We start from the raw sequence: 20,538 nt of genomic DNA on the forward strand, positions 1-20,538 counted from the left end.
TAATCAGTGTTTCATCAGTCTTTCATCAGTCATTCATCAGTCTTTCATCAGTCTTTCATCAGTCTTTCATCAGTCATTAATCAGTCTTTCATCAGTCATTAATCAGTCTTTCATCAGTCTTTCATCAGTCATTAATCAGTCTTTCATCAGTCTTTCATCAGTCATTAATCAGTCTTTCATCAGTCATTAATCAGTCTTTCATCAGTCTTTCATCAGTCATTAATCAGTCTTTCATCAGTCATTAATCAGTCTTTCATCAGTCATTAATCAGTCTTTCATCAGTCTTTCATCAGTCATTAATCAGTGTTTCATCAGTCTTTCATCAGTCATTAATCAGTCATTCATCAGTCATTAATCAGTCTTTCATCAGTCTTTAATCAGTCTTTCATCAGTCATTAATCAGTCTTTCATCAGTCTTTCATCAGTCTTTCATCATTCATTAATCAGTCTTTCATCAGTCTTTCATTTGTCTTTCATTTGTCTTTCATCAGTCTTTCATCAGTCTTTCATCAGTCATTCATCAGTCTTTCATCAGTCATTAATCAGTCTTTCATCAGTCTTTCATCAGTCATTAATCAGTCTTTCATCAGTCTTTCATCAGTCTTTCATCAGTCTTTCATCAGTCTTTCATCAGTCATTAATCAGTCTTTCATCAGTCATTAATCAGTCTTTCATCAGTCATTATTCAGTCTTTCATCAGTCTTTCATCAGTCTTTCATCAGTCATTAATCAGTCTTTCATCAGTCATTAATCAGTCTTTCATCAGTCTTTCATCAGTCTTTCATCAGTCTTTCATCAGTCTTTCATCAGTCATTCATCAGTCATTAATCAGTCTTTCATCAGTCATTATTCAGTCTTTCATCAGTCTTTCATCAGTCATTATTCAGTCTTTCATCAGTCTTTCATCAGTCATTCATCAGTCTTTCATCAGTCATTAATCAGTCATTAATCAGTCTTTCATCAGTCTTTCATCAGTCTTTCATCAGTCATTAATCAGTCATTAATCAGTGTTTCAGTCTTTCATCAGTCTTTCATCAGTCTTTAATCAGTCTTTAATCAGTCTTTCATTTGTCATTCATCAGTCTTTCATCAGTCTTTCATCAGTCATTCATCAGTCTTTCATCAGTCTTTCATCAGTCATTAATCAGTCTTTCATCAGTCTTTCATCAGTCATTCATCAGTCTTTCATCAGTCATTAATCAGTCTTTCATCAGTCTTTCATCAGTCTTTCATTTGTCATTCATCAGTCTTTCATCAGTCATTCATCAGTCATTCATCAGTCTTTCATCAGTCTTTCATCAGTCTTTCATTTGTCATTCATCAGTGTTTCATCAGTCTTTCATCAGTCATTAATCAGTGTTTCATCAGTCTTTCATCAGTCTTTCATCAGTCTTTCATCAGTCATTCATCAGTCTTTCATCAACTGACAGGTTTATTGCAGCAACACACATAAACAATATATATATATATAACATCACAAGTTGAGTGACTGGAAAAATAACCCAAATAAAATAGAGCTATTTTCTTACAAATAAAATAAAAGTACAAAAAACAGGGAATAAATTGTTTCCAAACCCTGGTTCCGTTGTTCAGTTCTTGTTCTAGTAAATGTTCTTTGTGTTTCTTGTGTTATTTCAAGTCTCTTTTGTACACTACCCGGGTAGGTATAAGTGCAAGTGTATTTCCTTAGCTGGGAAATCCTGAGAGTTCCAAGATGAATTCAAGATGAATCCCTGTAGCAGCTGGCCAGTCTACTAACAGGAATCTTCAGAGTATCGTCCATGGGTCTGGCTCGCCATCGAAGACTCACTCAATCACGGGGTCTCAAAAAAACCAGTCTACACATTTTTTGCAGAACAAATAAAATTACTTAATAACTTCAACACATATCAAATCACCATAAATTAAATGATGTCACGTTCAATCGCTGCATCAAGTTTACATTTTTTCTAAACTTGTAAATGGAGATAATCTCCCAAGGAAATAATTTTTAACAGTCTTTAGACATGAATTTTTTCAAATCTCCACTTATAAAATTAGAGCATTCTCTAGGTAACAGAGTAACATCTTTTAACATGTAATCAATTTTAACAACACTTTCAATATGAAATAATGCACACATTTGACTAAATAACATCATGAATTCAACATCTAAATACTCCAACTGGTTTTAACCAACGTTCTACTATGCTGTATAATGCTAATATGAGCAATTTGCTAGCCGACGATCTTGCTAGCCATTAGCTTAACATATCATTGATATCATTCACCGGAGTTTCCACAGTAAGTTACAACTAGAAAATTTCTGAAGAAATTTTGGATGGGTGCCAATCTACTGCCCGTCCAATAAAAAAATATTTCAGTTATGTTAAAGTCGAGAGTCTCCTGTCGCATATAAACTTTGAATGAGGTCTCTGCGATGTCGGATGGCTGAGTTATGGCAACTCAAAAATAGGGCAATTTCTGCCATTTAGGCAAAAGTGTCTTCTTTTTCTCTCCTTATGACCATGATTTTTAATCCTGATGCATATGCATGGAACAATCCCTATAAAGTTGAGAGCCTCCTGTCACATATAAACTTTGAATGAGGTCTCTGCGATGTCGGATGGCTGAGTTATGGCAACTCCAAAAGAGGCACACAGAACCACCAGAAAGAGATGAAACCAGTGGGAAAACAGATGCAAATGAGCATAAATACATGCAGGAGGCACACAGAACCACCAGAAAGAGATGAAACCAGTGGGAAAACAGATGTAAATGAGCATAAATACATGCAGGAGGCACACAGAACCACCAGAAAGAGATGAAACCAGTGGGAAAACAGATGCAAATGAGCATAAATACATGCAGGAGGCACACAGAACCATCAGAAAGAGATGAAAGCAGTGGGAAAACAGATGTAAATGAGGACAGATACATGCAGGAGACACACAAAACCACTAGAAAGAGATGAATCCAGTGAGAAAACAGATGCAAATGAGCATAAATACATGCAGGAGGCACACAGAACCACTAGAAAGAGATGAAACCAGTGGGAAAACAGATGCAAATGAGCATAAATACATGCAGGAGGCACACAGAACCACCAGAAAGAGATGAAACCAGTGGGAAAACAGATGCAAATGAGCATAAATACATGCAGGAGGCAGGCAGAACCACTAGAAAGAGATGAAACCAGTGGGAAAACAGATGCAAATGAGCATAAATACATGCAGGAGGCAGGCAGAACCACTAGAAAGAGATGGAACCAGTGGGAAAACAGATGCAAATGATTATAAATACATGCAGGAGGCACACAGAACCACTAGAAAGAGATGAAACCAGTGGGAAAACATGCAAATGAGCATAAATACATGCAGGAGGCACACAGAACCACCAGAAAGAGATGAAACCAGTGGGAAAACAGATGCAAATGAGCATAAATACATGCAGGAGGCACACAGAACCACTAGAATGAGATGAAACCAGTGAGAAAACAGATGCAAATGAGCATAAATACATGCAGGAGGCACACAGAACCACCAGAAAGAGATGAAACCAGTGGGAAAACAGATGCAAATGAGCATAAATACATGCAGGAGGCACACAGAACCATCAGAAAGAGATGAAAGCAGTGGGAAAACAGATGTAAATGAGGACAGATACATGCAGGAGACACACAAAACCACTAGAAAGAGATGAATCCAGTGAGAAAACAGATGCAAATGAGCATAAATACATGCAGGAGGCACACAGAACCACTAGAAAGAGATGAAACCAGTGGGAAAACAGATGCAAATGAGCATAAATACATGCAGGAGGCACACAGAACCACCAGAAAGAGATGAAACCAGTGGGAAAACAGATGCAAATGAGCATAAATACATGCAGGAGGCAGGCAGAACCACTAGAAAGAGATGAAACCAGTGGGAAAACAGATGCAAATGAGCATAAATACATGCAGGAGGCAGGCAGAACCACTAGAAAGAGATGGAACCAGTGGGAAAACAGATGCAAATGATTATAAATACATGCAGGAGGCACACAGAACCACTAGAAAGAGATGAAACCAGTGGGAAAACATGCAAATGAGCATAAATACATGCAGGAGGCACACAGAACCACCAGAAAGAGATGAAACCAGTGGGAAAACAGATGCAAATGAGCATAAATACATGCAGGAGGCACACAGAACCACTAGAATGAGATGAAACCAGTGAGAAAACAGATGCAAATGAGCATAAATACATGCAGGAGGCACACAGAACCACCAGAAAGAGATGAAACCAGTGGGAAAACAGATGCAAATTAGCATAAATACATGCAGGAGGCACACAGAACCACTAGAAAGAGATGAAACCAGTGGGAAAACAGATGCAAATGAGCATAAATACATGCAGGAGGCAGGCAGAACCACTAGAAAGAGATGAAACCAGTGGGAAAACAGATGCAAATGAGCATAAATACATGCAGGAGGCACACAGAACCACTAGAATGAGATGAAACCAGTGAGAAAACAGATGCAAATGAGCATAAATACATGCAGGAGGCACACAGAACCACCAGAAAGAGATGAAACCAGTGGGAAAACAGATGCAAATGAGCATAAATACATGCAGGAGGCACACAGAACCACTAGAAAGAGATGAAACCAGTGGGAAAACAGATGCAAATGAGCATAAATACATGCAGGAGGCAGGCAGAACCACTAGAAAGAGATGAAACCAGTGGGAAAACAGATGCAAATGAGCATAAATACATGCAGAAGGCACACAGAACCACTAGAATGAGATGAAACCAGTGAGAAAACAGATGCAAATGAGCATAAATACATGCAGGGGGCACACAGAACCACCAGAAAGAGATGAAACCAGTGGGAAAACAGACTTTAGTTCAGTTAAAGTCGAGAGTCTCCTGTCACATATAAACTTTGAATGAGGTCTCTGTGATTTTGTATGGCAGAGTTATGAGGCCTCCAAAACGGCATTTTTTGGCATATTTGGCTCGTTAAGTGCTTTTCAATCGATTTTTCCTTTGAATTTTGGGTCTCTGCGAGACCCAAAATTCCTAAGACAGGTCTTCAGAAGAAAGTTGAGAGCCTCCTGTCACATATAAACTTTGAATGAGGTCTCTGTGAATTTATATGGCTGAGTTATGAGGCCTCCAAAACGGCATTTTTTTTGCATTTTAGGCTCATTTTTGTGCTTTACAATCGATTTTCCAATTCAATTTTGCGCTTCTGCAAGCCCCTAAATGGGGGACACATTTATGTCATTTCTATCAAGGTCTGGTGTAAAAAACAGTTTTTATGCCATTTTAAATAAGCTTAAGTGCTTAATGTTAAGTGCTTTTCAATGCATTTACTTGGATACTTGGATAAGGCAACTGGAAGGCACAATATGGCTCCTGAAAGGCTCCATCTTGGCCTTTTCTTCCTAAGCAGTCTGTCTCAGCCCTGAGCAGGCTGTTAAAGGGTTAGTTCGCCATTTTGCACATTAAGCCCTGTTTTTAGGTAGTCTGGGGTGAATTATAGATGTTCTGATCACAATTTGGACATTTGGTGCTGAACGGAGCATTTAGGTATCCACTGCTGCACCCCCCCACCTTTGCATTGAGTCAATGACCACTCAAGCAAACAATCATAAAACGGCATTAAACTTTCGTTTGAAAAGACATGGAACTCACCGTGTGGTCAGTGGTGGACAGCGATAAATTGACCCGAAAATCGCAGCGAAATGTGCCTTCTAACAGTTGTTTTAGCATTTGGTGGACCTATTTTTCCGGACGACCGTTGAATAGCAGCAGCTATTCCGGTCGCGCGGAGTAATACTAGTCAAACCAATACAAATCAATGAAGACGGACAATAATGGTAATATAACTTCTCTGGAAGCGTATTTCACGGTGATTTTCGAGCCAACGTATCGCTGTCCACCACAGACCACACGGTGAGTTTCATGTCTCTGCAAACGAAAGTTTAATGCCGTTTTATGATTGTTTGCTTGAGTGGTCATTGACTCAATGCAAAGGTGGGGGGGCTGCAGCAGTGGATACCTAAATGCTCCGTTCAGCACCAAATGTCCAAATTGTGATCAGAACATCTCTAACTCATCCCAGAATACCCCCAAACAGGGCTTAATGTGCAAAATGGCGAACTAACACTTTAAGCTTGTTGCTAGGAGACCGCTCGTTAGCATGCGCACAGGCTGCAACTGACAGCTGCTGCAAATGACAGACACTATGACCTGCTTAAAATGGAGCATTTTTGATTTCCGGCTACTTTCTCGAACAAACGGTCACAGCTCGAAAAGTAAAGCTCAAATCCGTATCATTTTTGTACCGTGAGCGCCACAAGGGACGGCCGAATCCAGCGGTATGATTTTCATTCGGCTACCCCCTCGGGCTCGTTTTAAATGGCAATTTTAAAATCACATTTAAACACTGATTTTAGGATTTTAGCCATTTATAATGGGATTGAGGGACGGAACTTTGCGCTCAGAGGCAATTTGTGATAAATCTGTGTGGCAGAGGTCAATGAGTGTGACATTGTGTGAAAAAGGACAAAAATACCTACGTTTTGTGATAAAATTTGTCCAGATCGGCCAAATATTTCAGACATGAGAGAGTTTTGTTTGACAAATCCGTGATTAATGATTTTTAGAGTGAGGGCTTGAGTGCGAGAGACGCCAGATCTAAGATTTTGGCACCCTCAAACGTAAACTGCCGTTGTGTGAAAGCCGTATTGAATATACTCAAACCCTTCGATTCAGTTATAGCCGAGAGTCTCGTGTCACTTACAAACTTTGAATGAGGTCTGTACGATGCTGTATGGCTGATTTATAAGGCCTCTAAAAATGCCCTTTTCAAGCTCGTTAAGGGTCCAAATCGCCATTTTTTGACTTTTTGATGGCGATTCCCTGTTTAAATTTTCCGACGTTTTCCCATTTTTCCGGAATTCCTTTTGACTAATGAGAGAGAAAAGTCATTGCACACTATTCCCGATCAATGCGCACCTAACGGTGCGCTTTTTATGTCGGTCGGACCATCACTGCCAGACTAGATAGTCGCCGAACTTTAGGGCGGAAACGGAATAATAAGAGTCTGGCACAATAGTAAGATGTTTGCCTATGCCTTTGGCATTGGCACCCATAATTATCCAGCCCCGTCAATGTCAGCGATATGCATGCAGCACTCCCTCTCGCACACTTTATCCTCAATTCTTTTTTGTGAGAATGCATGAAGCATTCTCACTATTAAGTTCCTGTTTCTCTTTATTATTATTATTCCATATTATTCCTTTTTGTTCAACTTTTTTCCCATTGAAACTAATGTTAAATTTTCAAATCTTTTCAAATCCTTTCAAATCCTTTCAAATCTTTCAAATCTTAACTAGTTCAGCATACTTTCAGCTAGAGACACCATTCAAATTTTAAAATGTTCATAAGACATTCAGCTATTACCAATTGTTTCATCTTTTAAAAATATTCAGCCAATTTTGAAATATGACAGTTTCAAAAATATGAAAATTAAGTTCTCCAAATCCTTATCTTCAAATGCTTTCAAATCCTTCAAAATCTTCAAATCTATTCAAATCGTAACTGCTTCAGCATACTTTAACCTAGAGACACCATTCAAATTTTAAAATGTTCATAAGACATTCAGCTGTTACCAATTGTTTCATCTTTTAAAAATATTCAGCCAATTTTGAAATATGACAGTTTAAAAAATATGAAAATGAAGTTCCTTCTTGGATTTTAGAGTGAGACATTCAGCAGTGCTGATAAGTTTCAACTTTTCAAACAAATTACTATAACTTTCATACAGTTTTACTGAGAGAAACAAATTATACATTAAAATGTAGGAAAACTTGTCCTCTTTCAGCCAATGTAACTCTTAAAGAGCTCACATGGACAAATTTTGAACTAGGAGCCTTTAAGCTTGAACAACTTCTCAAATTCTGAGGAAATCTGCCATTTTTGAATCAGCTTCAAGAGTTTCAAACTGCTTCGATTTAAATATAGTTGACTCCACAGATGTAAAACTACTTTGCTAAGTTCCTCTAAGCCTTCTGCTTCTAATGGTGTTAAAATTATTTTTCTAGCTGTTCAACTTTTCTCACAAGACGTGTTAGAAGACAGTCTGCGCCTCAGATTTGTCCCGCGGCTGCAGCAGCTGTGCTCTGTGTATGTCTGTGTTAGTCTTTAAGTAGGTTATATGCACTTGTGCTTTAATAGAACGAAATGGCTTAATGGTAACACTAACAGTCTTTCCTGCAGTTGACCCGAGTTCAATTCCCATTATGTCAGACCACACTTTTTAATTTTTTTTTTTTTATAACTATTTAAGCATACTTTCAGCCATTTAAACTGTTTCTAGCTTAATTTTATCTTCAAATCCTTTCAAATGCTTCAAATCCTTTCAAATCTTAATCAGTTCAGCATACTTTCAGCTAGAGACACCATTCAAATTTTAAAATGTTCATAAGACATTCAGCTATTACCAAATGTGTCAGCTTTTAAAAATATTTGGCCAAGTTTGAAATATGACAGTTTAAAAAATATGAAAATTAAGTTTATCTTCAAATCCTTTCAAATCTTAACCAGTTCCGCATACTTTCAGCTAGAGACACCATTCAAATTTTAAAATGTTCATAAGACCTTGAGCTATTACCAAATGTGTCAGCTTTTAAAAATATTTGGACAATTTTGAAATATGACAGTTCAAAAAATATGAAAATTAAGTTTATCTTCAAATCCTTTCAAATCCTTAAAATCCTTTCAAATCTGTTCACATATTTGTTTTTCAACTTCAACAAGTTCTCTTTATTCAACTTGTTTTCTGTATGTTCTCACTTACATGCCATTTTTAACCCTTCATGCAATTTAATCAATTCTGTAGTTTTATAAAGATTTCTCAAAAAAAATAAAGAGAACACTAAAATAACACTAAGATATCAATGAAATAATTATTCCAGTTGAAAATTGTTATTCATTATCATTAAAAAGTGGAATGTGTTTAGAACAAATTAACACATTTGGGATCATACTCAAAATAAAAGTTGAAAATCACATTATTGGCTGATTTAATTTCAGTGGAAATTCCTCAAGACAAGTCAAAATTAGTCTCAGTAGTGTGTGTGGCCTCCACCTGCCTATATGGCCTCCCTACAACGCCTGGGCTCCTGATCAGGCGGCAGATGTTCTCCTGAGGGATCTCCTCCCAGAGCTGGATTAAAGCATTAGTCAACATCATTCTGTGGTGCAACATGGCGTTGGTGGATGGAACCAGACACGATGTCCCAGATGTGCTGGATTGGATTCAGGTCTGGGGAACGGGCCGGTCCACAGCATCAATGCCTTCATCATGCAGGAACTGCTGGCACACTTCAGACACATGAGGCCTAGCATTGTCATGCATCAGAAGGAACCCAGGGCCCACTGTACCAGCATATGGGCTCACAATGGGTCTGAGGATCTCATCCCAGTACTAATGGCAGTCAGGGTATCTCTGGCTGGCACATGGAGGGCTGTGTGGCCCTCCAAAGAAATACCTCCCCACAGCATTACTGACCCACCGCCAAACCGGTCCTGCTGGAGGATGCTACAGGCAGCAGAACGTTCTCCACGGCGTGTGACAGACTCTGTGACGTCTGTCACATGTGCTCAGTGTGAACCTACTCTCATCCCTGAAAAGCACATGGTGTTGGGCTGTAAGCACAAGCCCCACCTGTGGAGGTCAGGCCCTCATACCATCCTCATGGAGTCTTTTTCTGACAGTTTGAGCAGAAACATGCATATTAGTGGCCTGCTGGAGGTCATTCTGCAGGCAGCGCTCCTCCTGTTCCTCCTTCCACAAAAGAGGAGGTAGCAGTCCTGCTGCTGGGTTGTTGCCGTCCACATCTCCTGGTATTTCTGCTCTGGACACTGTGCTGAGAGTCATAGCAAATCTTCTGGCCACAGCTTGCATTGTTGTGCCATCCTGGATGAGCTGCACTACCTGATTATTTATTATTATTGGATTATTATGTATTTTATATATATACAAACTATCATTTTGAAAGAGATGAACTTTGACTGTCACAGGATTAAAAAAATGAAAACAAATTAAAAACATTTAAAAAGTGTCTTCGATATGAAAGAAAATATGCCTATGTCTCATTAATTACTGAAGTTGTATTTTATTTTAGACTTCACTGTTTTTTGAACAATTGACTGTTTCTTCTTGTATCTATCTCAACATTTGAAAAATGCTAATACTGTTATAAAGTACCTTCCTAATTGTAATCACTATGTTTTGTCTATGTTTGTTCTTTTAATCTTAATAAATCATACTCCTAAAAGGTTCAAATGAACCAGTAAAGCATCATTGGAAGAGCAAAGAGCAGTTCCACAGTGCATGGGGACATGGTAATACACATCGGTCACATGATTTAATTGAATGAAATATCAAATTGATGTATTTATAAAAAACAATTGTACATGATACTTAAAGCTAGTGAAACATCTTCAGTTTAAAGAGTTTTACAAACATTTGCGCCACATAGTCATCACTTCTTGGACCTTCCCGAATGCCCTGTGAAGGCATCTGATTTTTATTCGTGTTCTCCGGAATTATAAATTCCCGAACATTGAAATATAAATAACTATAACATGATTTCATTAAAAGAAACATCTACATTTTGTATTTGGAATACTCGTCACTGGAAAAAATGTCTGAGTGCCCCTGAACGTCTCTGAACATTATACGGCTCATTGGATAGCCCATCGGCCCACTCTTCTTCGTTTGTAAAGGTAAGTCTGACGCTGTCTGACTCGGTCTTTCCCAAATGAGGAATTTATGAACTCTAAAACACTTTTGCTGTTTAAATCGGTGATATTAGTGGTTTTTAACAGCAACTGAATGAAAATAAAGCAAAAAACAGCTAAATATCTTGTTCTGTGAGCCACATAACATTTTGGCTAGCTACGGTTAGCGCCGTTAGCATTAGCATCAATGCTAACGTTCAACGGTTGCTCGGATAAGTCTGAGAGGTCTTAACAAGCAGTACGATTTGAAACTATGTATATGAGCTCTTCTTAGTTTTAATCAACAGTTTCCGGCAATGTTCAGGTTACTAAAGGAATAATGACTAATGTTAGAGCTAATGTCTGTTTCTGAGTGTTGACCGTGTGTGTGAGTCTCTCAGCTGGTGTGTTCACGGAGAATTGAGGTCTGTGTAGTGCTGGCCGGTATACCGGTTCACACCGAATACCGGTTTATAATTTCGTTATGATATGAATTTTTAATATACCGCCATGCGGTGTATTTGATTACACAATGGGGGAACGCTGCATCGCGCGACATTGTTTGAGACGGGACCCTTTTCAGTGTTGCGCTTCTAAACACGCATGTTTACTGTCTATGGGTGCGAGGTGGTAATAAGCACTTGCGTTACTTTAAGGTGAAGGTGGATTGGATAGACATGGGAAAGTTCTGAAATCTAAGCTGCAGAACTAGTAGAACATGCTGACAACATGCTGACAACAGCATCATTTTGTGGGGCGTTATTCAATGACGGTAAAATAGACCATCCTAAGTTAATCTACTGCAGTAATTCTGTTCTCAATCTGTAGAAAATGCTGTGAACACCTAATTATGCATGAAAAAAAAATACCGTGGTATGTATTTTTGGTCATACCGCCCAGCACTAGGTCTGTGTCATTGAAAGTTCATGTGAGAAAATAATAAACACAGACCCAGTAATGCTCACGAAGCAAAAAACTGGTCCTATTAAATAACATGCACCAGATGATGTTAACGTCTCTGTAACTGAGACATGATAGTAAATCTATTTAAAAGCCTGAATGATCAGAGAGACAGATAATGAGCAGTATTCTCCCTCTGTGTTCAGTGGTTCAGGTAAATGCAGTGTTTCCACTTGGATAACTAACAGATTGTGTCTTTCCTCAGACTGAGAGAGAACATTGATCCTTGCTTTGGCTGGTAAGTACAGAGTTATTGGAAAGTTAAACAGGCTGTAGATCACAACAGCTGACTGAGTTAATATGTTCTGTATTTAAAGATAATTGAACTCTGATCAGATGAACTTTATTTGGGATACATCAGAGTTTGTGAGTGAATTTCCTCCTGAACACAGAAATATTCTGTCCACACTTACTGAAGCTTTTAGGAAACATCTTCACTTTGTTGGTAGATTTTCTGACACCACTGTTGTATTCTGTCACCTGGAAATACTGAATGAATGTGTGGACTGGTGATGATTATACTGTGTGCATTAATGTATGTTTTACTGACAGTTTTAGTCCAAACCTTCCATTCAGACTGAAATATCTCAAGTGTTTCCAGTTAAAGCGAGTCTCCCATGTCAGCAGAAAGTATTTCCTTATTTCTGTAAAATCTCCATTTTACTGTCCTGTTCCTGTGGGCAGTGTCATCAGTGGGTCCACATGATGAGAGGAACTCCATTACAGCTATAGTTGGGTTCTGCTCCTTATCTGAGCAACGGTAATTCTCCTTGGATATCTGGCGGTGAATGAATGGGATCAGAGGCACAAAGCGTGTCATACCCCGGTATGATAGGTGGCGCTGTACCCATTCCAGCTGTTGCTAATAGAGCCACTTCCTGTTGACCTCTTCACCACCACCAACAACAACAAACTCAGGCATTGGAGAAAGATGGAGAACGCAGAGCCAGATGAAGCTACGTCCCTCTACATTTGCTCTGTGATGAGCTGCTTGTTGCACAAACTCGATGCCCAACGGAGCATTCTCCATCGCGTTGTTTGTTTCTTTCTGACGGCGACAACAACAGGAATATCGTCTCCTTTGACTTCCGGGTCACGACCCCGGGAAAACATCTGGAGCATGCGCAGAACGCAAAGTCTGATTCACCACGTGCTTCAGCGTCTACAAGCAGGTTTAGAGTGACTTTCAACCCAGTTATCTCGGGGTCTGAATCCCATCCGATCCAGTTCTTAGTCAGATTAAGGTGTCTACATGCACTTAATAACTCAGTCTGATTGTAATTTAGCCAATAATCCGATCCTTTCAGTGCCATGTGACCCCACTGAGTGATTGACAGGTAAAGCAGCCAATAGCAGCAGCTCAGCACATGATGTCCACTGCAGGGCAGCTGGCAGAAGATGAGACTCTGTGCTGCTTCTAACTTTGTCTCATCAGTTATTTTCTGTGGAAATAAAGCTGAAATGGCAGCACAGCTGAGCTCTCTACATGGTCTGAGTGTGAAAAGCCCACAACAACAGCAGCTCCATGTCCCAGTGACACACAATCAAAGTTGCACCTGGTGTTTTATTTAGCTGCTGTGTCCTCAGCTGGAGGAATTTAACTGACAACTCTCTTTTCCTCCTTTCTTTAGACTATCTGAACTCTGACCCCTGCTCCTGCTCTGACTGGTGAGGACCAACATTTACTCCCTTGATGGTTGTGTTCCTGCTACCTGCTCTGTGTCATATGAAGTGGAGCTTCCTGTCAGGGCCCAGCAGACCTTTTCCCTCTCAAACTGCATGAATGAAGTGAAACATTGATCATTAGTCAGAGAACACATTTATTGGTCATGCATACACACAAAATGTGTCCTCTGCTTTTAACCCATCCAGGCTGGCACCTGTTGACATGCACATGCACATGCACAGGGTCACACACTCAGAGACAGATGCCAACCTGGAGCGGTGGGCAGCCAATCACAGGGCCCACAGCTGATGTGTTACTGCTCTGTTTTCCATCTGATCCCCAAAGCTTTGGATAGTTTCCATGTTTCTGATCATGGACACATTCAGCCTCTCTGAACTGATCATCAACCAACAACATTTAACTACTTCAAGTCCACAAAAGTCTGGACCAAAGCTCATCCTGTAGAGAGGAGAGCAGAAGCAATCAGCTGTGAGATCAGATGATGTGTGTGTTTAGAGTCTTCTGATCAGATACTATCACAGTGTTTCTCTTCTCAGACCCAGAGACCACCGGACCAGAACTCCTGCTTAGCTGGTGAGCAGATTTCCAGTCAGTGAGCTTCAGTCCATCCCATCACTGAGAGCAGGAGTGTTTCACATGTTCATCACAGAGTTTCTGTGGAGTTCACACATGAATGTAAATGTAGTAAAAACAGACTGACTGAAGTCATGTTAGAGCCCTGTGAGCTGAGCTGTTCTGCCTGTAAAGTGGATCAGAACTAGCCTGGCGACGCCATCCTACGTACTTCCGCCCAAAGATTTTGGCTCCGCACATAGTCTGGCCAAATCCCCCTACCTCGGTTCGCTCAGTGTTTTGCCAATCAGCAAACAGTTGCGAGTGGTGACGCAGAACTCACGCGCGGAGTCCATTGTAGTCCATATAATTGTAGTTCAACCGCAGCGGAAATAAACATGGCGACGGAAGAACGCTAGAAGCTATCCATGAAGTTGTCTCAACCCTGGAGAGCATTACACAATTAAAACGAGAGCAAGAGGAATGCCTCGTCAATTTTGTTAGTGGCAAGGATGTCGTAGCTCTCCTTCCAACTGGCTTTGGGAAAAGTTTGATTTATCAAATGGTACCGGTATAATGAAAGCGGATGTGGGAAGCGTGATTCGCGAGCTAGAGCCTCGCGAGAGTAAGCATGAACCTCGGCGCATAACCTACGTCATTTCTAAACATTATGATTGGTTAAGGGAACTCCGTTACTCCAATGAATTTAAGTTGCTGGGTAAGGTCCCGCCCTTCATGGAAACGGATTCCTCTTGGGTTTTTCCAGACTGTTTGACAGAGTCAACAGTCGGCTTTCGCCCAGGCTAGATCAGAACAGGTCCCAGCAGCAGAAAGCTGACAGTGTTAGTGGAACATCACTAAAGGCAGAAATCAGTGTGTACTGATGTCATTCTGACATCAATCTGCTGCAGCTCCATCCTGGTTCATTCATCTATTCAATAAGTCCATCATCACATCAGTGAGCAGCTGCTTCACCGCTCCCTCTCAGACTATCTTCAGGGACTGAAAACATGAATCAGCAGAATAACAACCCAGGACTGGAGCTCTGATATGTCCTGTTGAGTCTTTTTGAGCTGTACTGTCAATCATATTACGCTCTGTGATCAACCAAGAACATTTTGAAAGGTCCAAAGACCTCATTAAACAAAACACACCAATCAGGTGTTTCCTGTGGAGAACATCTGGATTGTTCTGCTGGTCTGTCAGGATCCAGTTGGACTGTAATGTGAGCAGAACATGTTGTGTACTGATCTGCTTCATGTTGAACAAGTCAGTGGCTCTGACATTCTTCTAACCAAGTCCATGTTTCATGCTACCAGCTGTTTCCACACACATCTGGAAACTTCTATAAATGTTTTGGACTAATAAGTTTTTATTAAAAAAAAAAAAAAGATAATAATCAGGTCATTTGAAGACATGAATCGCAGCACAGTTTAAGTAGCATTTCCACACATTTCACCTGTTTTTATCTTTGCTTCATCAAACTGTGTCTAACTGTTATCTCTTTGTGTCTCCCAGGTGTCCTGCTGTCCACACCATCTCCTTCTCCTCTATCATATTGGCTGCTCTATCTCTCCTGTCCCATCTCCAAGCTCTATCTCATTTGAGAACTCTTTCTTGTATCCATCTATCCCCGCTCTATCTCATTTGAGAACTCTTTCTTGTATCCATCTTTCCCCGCTCTATCTAATTTGAGAACTCTTTCTTGTATCCATCTATCCCCGCTCTATCTAATTTGAGAACTCTTTCTTGTATCCATCTTTCCCCGCTCTATCTAATTTGAGAACTCTTTCTTGTATCCATCTATCCCCGCTCTATCTAATTTGAGAACTCTTTCTTGTATCCATCTATCCCCGCTCTATCTAATTTGAGAACTCTTTCTTGTATCCATCTTTCCCCGCTCTATCTAATTTGAGAACTCTTTCTTGTATCCATCTTTCCCCGCTCTATCTAATTTGAGAACTCTTTCTTGTATCCATCTATCCCCGCTCAATCTGTTTTGAGAACCTTGAGAACTTGAGAACTTGAGAACTTTGAGATCCCGATTTTGAGAACCTGATTTTGAGAACCTGACTTTGAGAACCTGATTTTGAGAACTGAGGTTGATCGGAACCTTGTCTTGCTGTTTTGTGGATCTGAGACTCTACTCTCACTGCTCTGTCTTTCCTGTCTACCTCTCTCATACATAGGCTGATAAACTTTGAAATTTGAGAAAAATTGACACATTTTCATTGACATTTGGCTAAAGTTTGAAGTATTGTCATACAAACTTGATTCTTAAAGATAAATCTTGATCTTGACAGATTTCTAGATAAATCTAAGACCAAACAGTAACTTGTTTTGGAAAAACTATTTTGATACTAATTGATAATTATTGGCAAATTTTAGGGAGATCAATCAAGAGATTATTGATCTTTGAATCTATAAATTCCAATTTGAAAACAGTGCTTCCATAAATTGAACAGTTAAGTTTGTTATTGATATATAGAAACACATTTGATAAATTGAAAGAAAAGCACTGCATCTGTTCCTGTGCTGCTGGACTCGCTGCAGGTTAGTTCATAAGTGTTGAAATAAAACACATCTGTAAGGAGGACTGGAGTGTCTGCGTGCCGTCTGCTCTGACCTGACCAGAAGTGGAATCCAGCTACCAGAAGCATCTGTCATCCCGCTGCTGCTGCTGAGCTCCTGATCTGCATCACAACACTTCCTATAGAAGAGATTTGAATTCAGCTTGGTCTCATTAAAACTGTCTGTGATTCAGAAGCTAATAATAGTGAGAGTCTGTTGACAGATTGGGGCTGATTGAACTATTGATTATATCTTTAAAATTGTCCGTTCTGTAGCACATTATTTTGAGGTGCATATACTGAAAACATTTTCATAGTTGATCTTTTCTGCCACATCTAAGTGTTACAACAGTAGTTTTTGCTAAATAATAGTTCTAATTTGGAAGAAAATACCCAAGGACCACTGAGCGTTATTCTAACCTGACATTTTAAAATCAGAAAGAACTGAGACTTTTATTTGGATACTTTCTTTTTCTATCAGAAAAGTACCGTAACTGAAGTTTTGGTCTGTTGGAATCTTCAGATATAACTTTAACTTCTCTGTGTCATAATAAACTTCTGTTTTTTCTATTTGACAAGAATTTTTCTGCTGTCAATCTTTTTCTAGATAGATAGCATGTCAATCTGCTAACTGAAACCAGCATTGATAAATTGCACAGAGCTACATTTGAAATATTACAACCGAGTAGAAGCCCTGTGTGTTGGTGACATCAGTACAGACAAAGTAAGTTTGAGGTTCTGAAGCACAGCAACAATGCCAAGGAAGGGTATTCGTTCTCGGGCTCAGAAGCTGAGGTGGCAGAAGGACAAAGAATCTCCGAGTGAACAAGCTGAAGGTATGGGCTCTCAGAGCAGCAACCTGGTGTCACACCAGCTTTCTTATGCTGAGGTTGTACAGAGAGGACGTCCCAGTGATGGTATGTGTGTTGGAGAGTCTTCTGATGGACAGCAGGTAGACAGCAGAGGTCAGAGTGCAGTTTCTGATGGGAACACCGGCATGAATGCTTTCCAGCAGGTAAAGCAGAGTGTACCTCAGGCATCTTATGCTGACATGGTGAAAAGAGGACGTGATGCAGCTGGAGCGTCTCAGCAGCACAGTGTGATTGTGGAACCTCAGCCGTCAGTGACACATGTCTGTGCCTCACGCAGTCAGGCCTCATTAAAATATGGGAAATACAGGAACAGTCAGTGTGTGGCCAACAGTTTGGTGTTTCTGTCCTTTCTTCATGAACATGAAGGAATTAGCAGAGCAGATCTGGACCTAGTCCTGGATAAAGGTGATGCTGTGTACAGACAGGCCAGAGAAAGGTTTCCTAACAGTGTCCATTTGGCATCGGATGAACTTCCAGATGAAGTTAGTGCACGCAGGTCAAAGTATCAGGTGGACCTGACTCAGCTGTCTGTGTATGGAACATTTGGAGGTGGAGAGAGGCTTCTCAGCCTTGAGCACGCACTGAGCTTTTTGTCATCAGATGTACAGTACGGGCTGCTGATCATGGCAGGGTTATGTGTCGCAGTTTTCAGATGCAGATCTGGTCTGTACGGATACTTTGACCCACACTCCAGGAACAAAAATGGACTGCCAATGTCCTCCAGGCGGTTGAGCTTTGGTACTGCTGTGATGCTGAAATTCCCACATCTGACTGACATGATTGACAGGATCAAGTTGTGCTACACAATGTTTGACATCCAGTCATCTTGTATGTATGAACTCAAGCCTCTGTCATTTCACTGTGTGAACACATCCAACCAGAGAAACGCTGTTTCAGACACAGACTGCAGACACACAGCTGTTGATGCACCTCCCCTGTTACAGGAAGCTGTCAATGAATCTGACCAGTCTCAGAACATTTCACCATCAACTGACACAAATGTTGAAGTGACAACGTTCCCATCACAGAATGAGCCAAACGTATCTGCCTCAGTGTTGCCCACTGTCCTTGATGATCTCTGTTGCAATGTTTTGCAGGAATTATCCACTGATATCACTTCTCCAGCATCTGGGAGACAACAACAGAACACAGTTCCTTGTGCCCAAATTGAACACGAACCATGTACTGAAATCATTTGCCCTCCAAATGATGCTTCTCACAGTGGATCAAATATCTGTCACACTGATCTTCCAGATAATGTTTTGAAGGAAATCTCATGTAAACTGTCCAAACTTAGTAAACAGGGGAGGAGAAAAATGAAAAGGAGAATGATGGCAAGAAATACACCTCAGCAGGGAAAAGTGAATAAAAAAATGAGAGAAAGGGAAATGTATGCGTCTAATGAAATGCAGAGAGAAAAGAAAAGATCCCGCATCAGAATGTCATATCAAAAGAATGCAGAATTCAGAGAGAAACAGAAGGCATACATCAGGAGGTCTTACAGAGAAAAAGAAGGATTCAGAGAGAAACTGAATGCATATATCAGGAGATCTTATAGAGAAAAAGAAGGATTCAGAGAGAAAAAAAAATCACACATCAGGAGATCTTACAGAGAAAAAGAAGGATTCAGAGAGAAACAAAAGGCATACATCAGGAGGTCTTATAGAGAAAACGAAGGCTTTTCACAAAGACAAAAGATGTACATAATAAACCGTTACAGACAGAGTGAAACCTTCCGACAGAGGCAGAGAAGTTATGTTACTCAACGTTATGCAAATGACAGAGAATTCAGAATCAGACACAGACAAGTGATGAAAAACCTCATGAGAAACAGATACAGGAACAGTCATTCATTCAGGATGATGCATAACATCAGATGTGCTGCGAGCATAAAGAGAAAATACAGACGAATGAACAGAAACACTCGGAGTGAAACAGAGACCAGAGAAACACAGAGTCTGCAACATGAGACAGTTGAGAACAGATTGATCAATGAAGCCATAGCTGTGTTCAAATCTAATATTAAGGCTGGTCCCACTTATGTCTGCACTGTGTGCCATAAGGCCTCGTTTCCCAACCAGGTACAAACCTGCACAAGGTCAAAGTATGACACAAATCCTCACGTGGTTTCCCAATGTCTGACAGGAAAGTATGTTCACGTTTGTGATGAAGGCTGCAGAAATGAAGCCTGCACAGTTCCTGATGAGAGAAGGAAAGAGTGGATTTGTCACACCTGCCACGCTCATCTGAAAAAAGGACGCATGCCCAACCTCGCAGCAGCTAATAAACTGGAGTTGTCTGAAATTCCCAGCGAATTGTCAGGTCTGAATATTCTGGAAAGACATTTGATCGCTAAATGTATTCCGTTTGCAAAGATCATTCCTCTTCCAAGAGGCAGACAAAGACTGATCAGGGGAAATGTTGTGTGTGTGCCATCTGAGGTCCAGGAAACAGTCAATGCATTACCCAGGCTGAGGAGCGAGTCTCAGGTGATGAGGGTGAAACTGAAAAGACGTTTGTCTTACAGAGGGCATCAGCTGTTTCAGACAGTAACCTGGTCTAAACTAGTGTCTGCATTAATGAAGCTGAAGCAGGTTCATCCAGAGTATCAGGACGTTACCATCAGAGATGAAGCCGAACTCTGTGACCCAACGCTTCCTGATGATGATGATGAGGATGATGTTAGCATGGGGGAGCAGGACTATGATGAAGCAGATCTGATGGAAATTGACATGTGTGAGAGAAATGCACTGTGTGAGGCAGAAAATGATCAGGACGGTGAATGTGAACAACCACAGCAGCAGAGAGATGATGGAGACGAAGGTGATCTGCCAAATGGAGGGTTTGCTTTAGAATCATGCCTTCAGCCTCTTGACATATCAGAAGAGATCCTCTGTTACAGTGATAACACTTACTGTGTGGCTCCTGCACAAAGAAACAGTCCAGTTAGCTTCTTCAGGACTCCACATTTGGAATCAATGTCATTCCCTGTACAATTTCCCACGGGTGAGAACACACTGGACCAAATGAGACTCATTAAAGTCAGTCCAAGTGGATATTTCAAGTCACGGCTTTTTAATGTGGATGACCGTTTTGCCAGAGACCCAAACTACTTGTTCTTTGCACAGTTTGTGAT

This window comes from Odontesthes bonariensis, chromosome 9 (genome assembly GCF_027942865.1).
Source record: "Odontesthes bonariensis isolate fOdoBon6 chromosome 9, fOdoBon6.hap1, whole genome shotgun sequence".
NCBI classification, from domain to species: Eukaryota; Metazoa; Chordata; class Actinopteri; order Atheriniformes; family Atherinopsidae; genus Odontesthes; species Odontesthes bonariensis.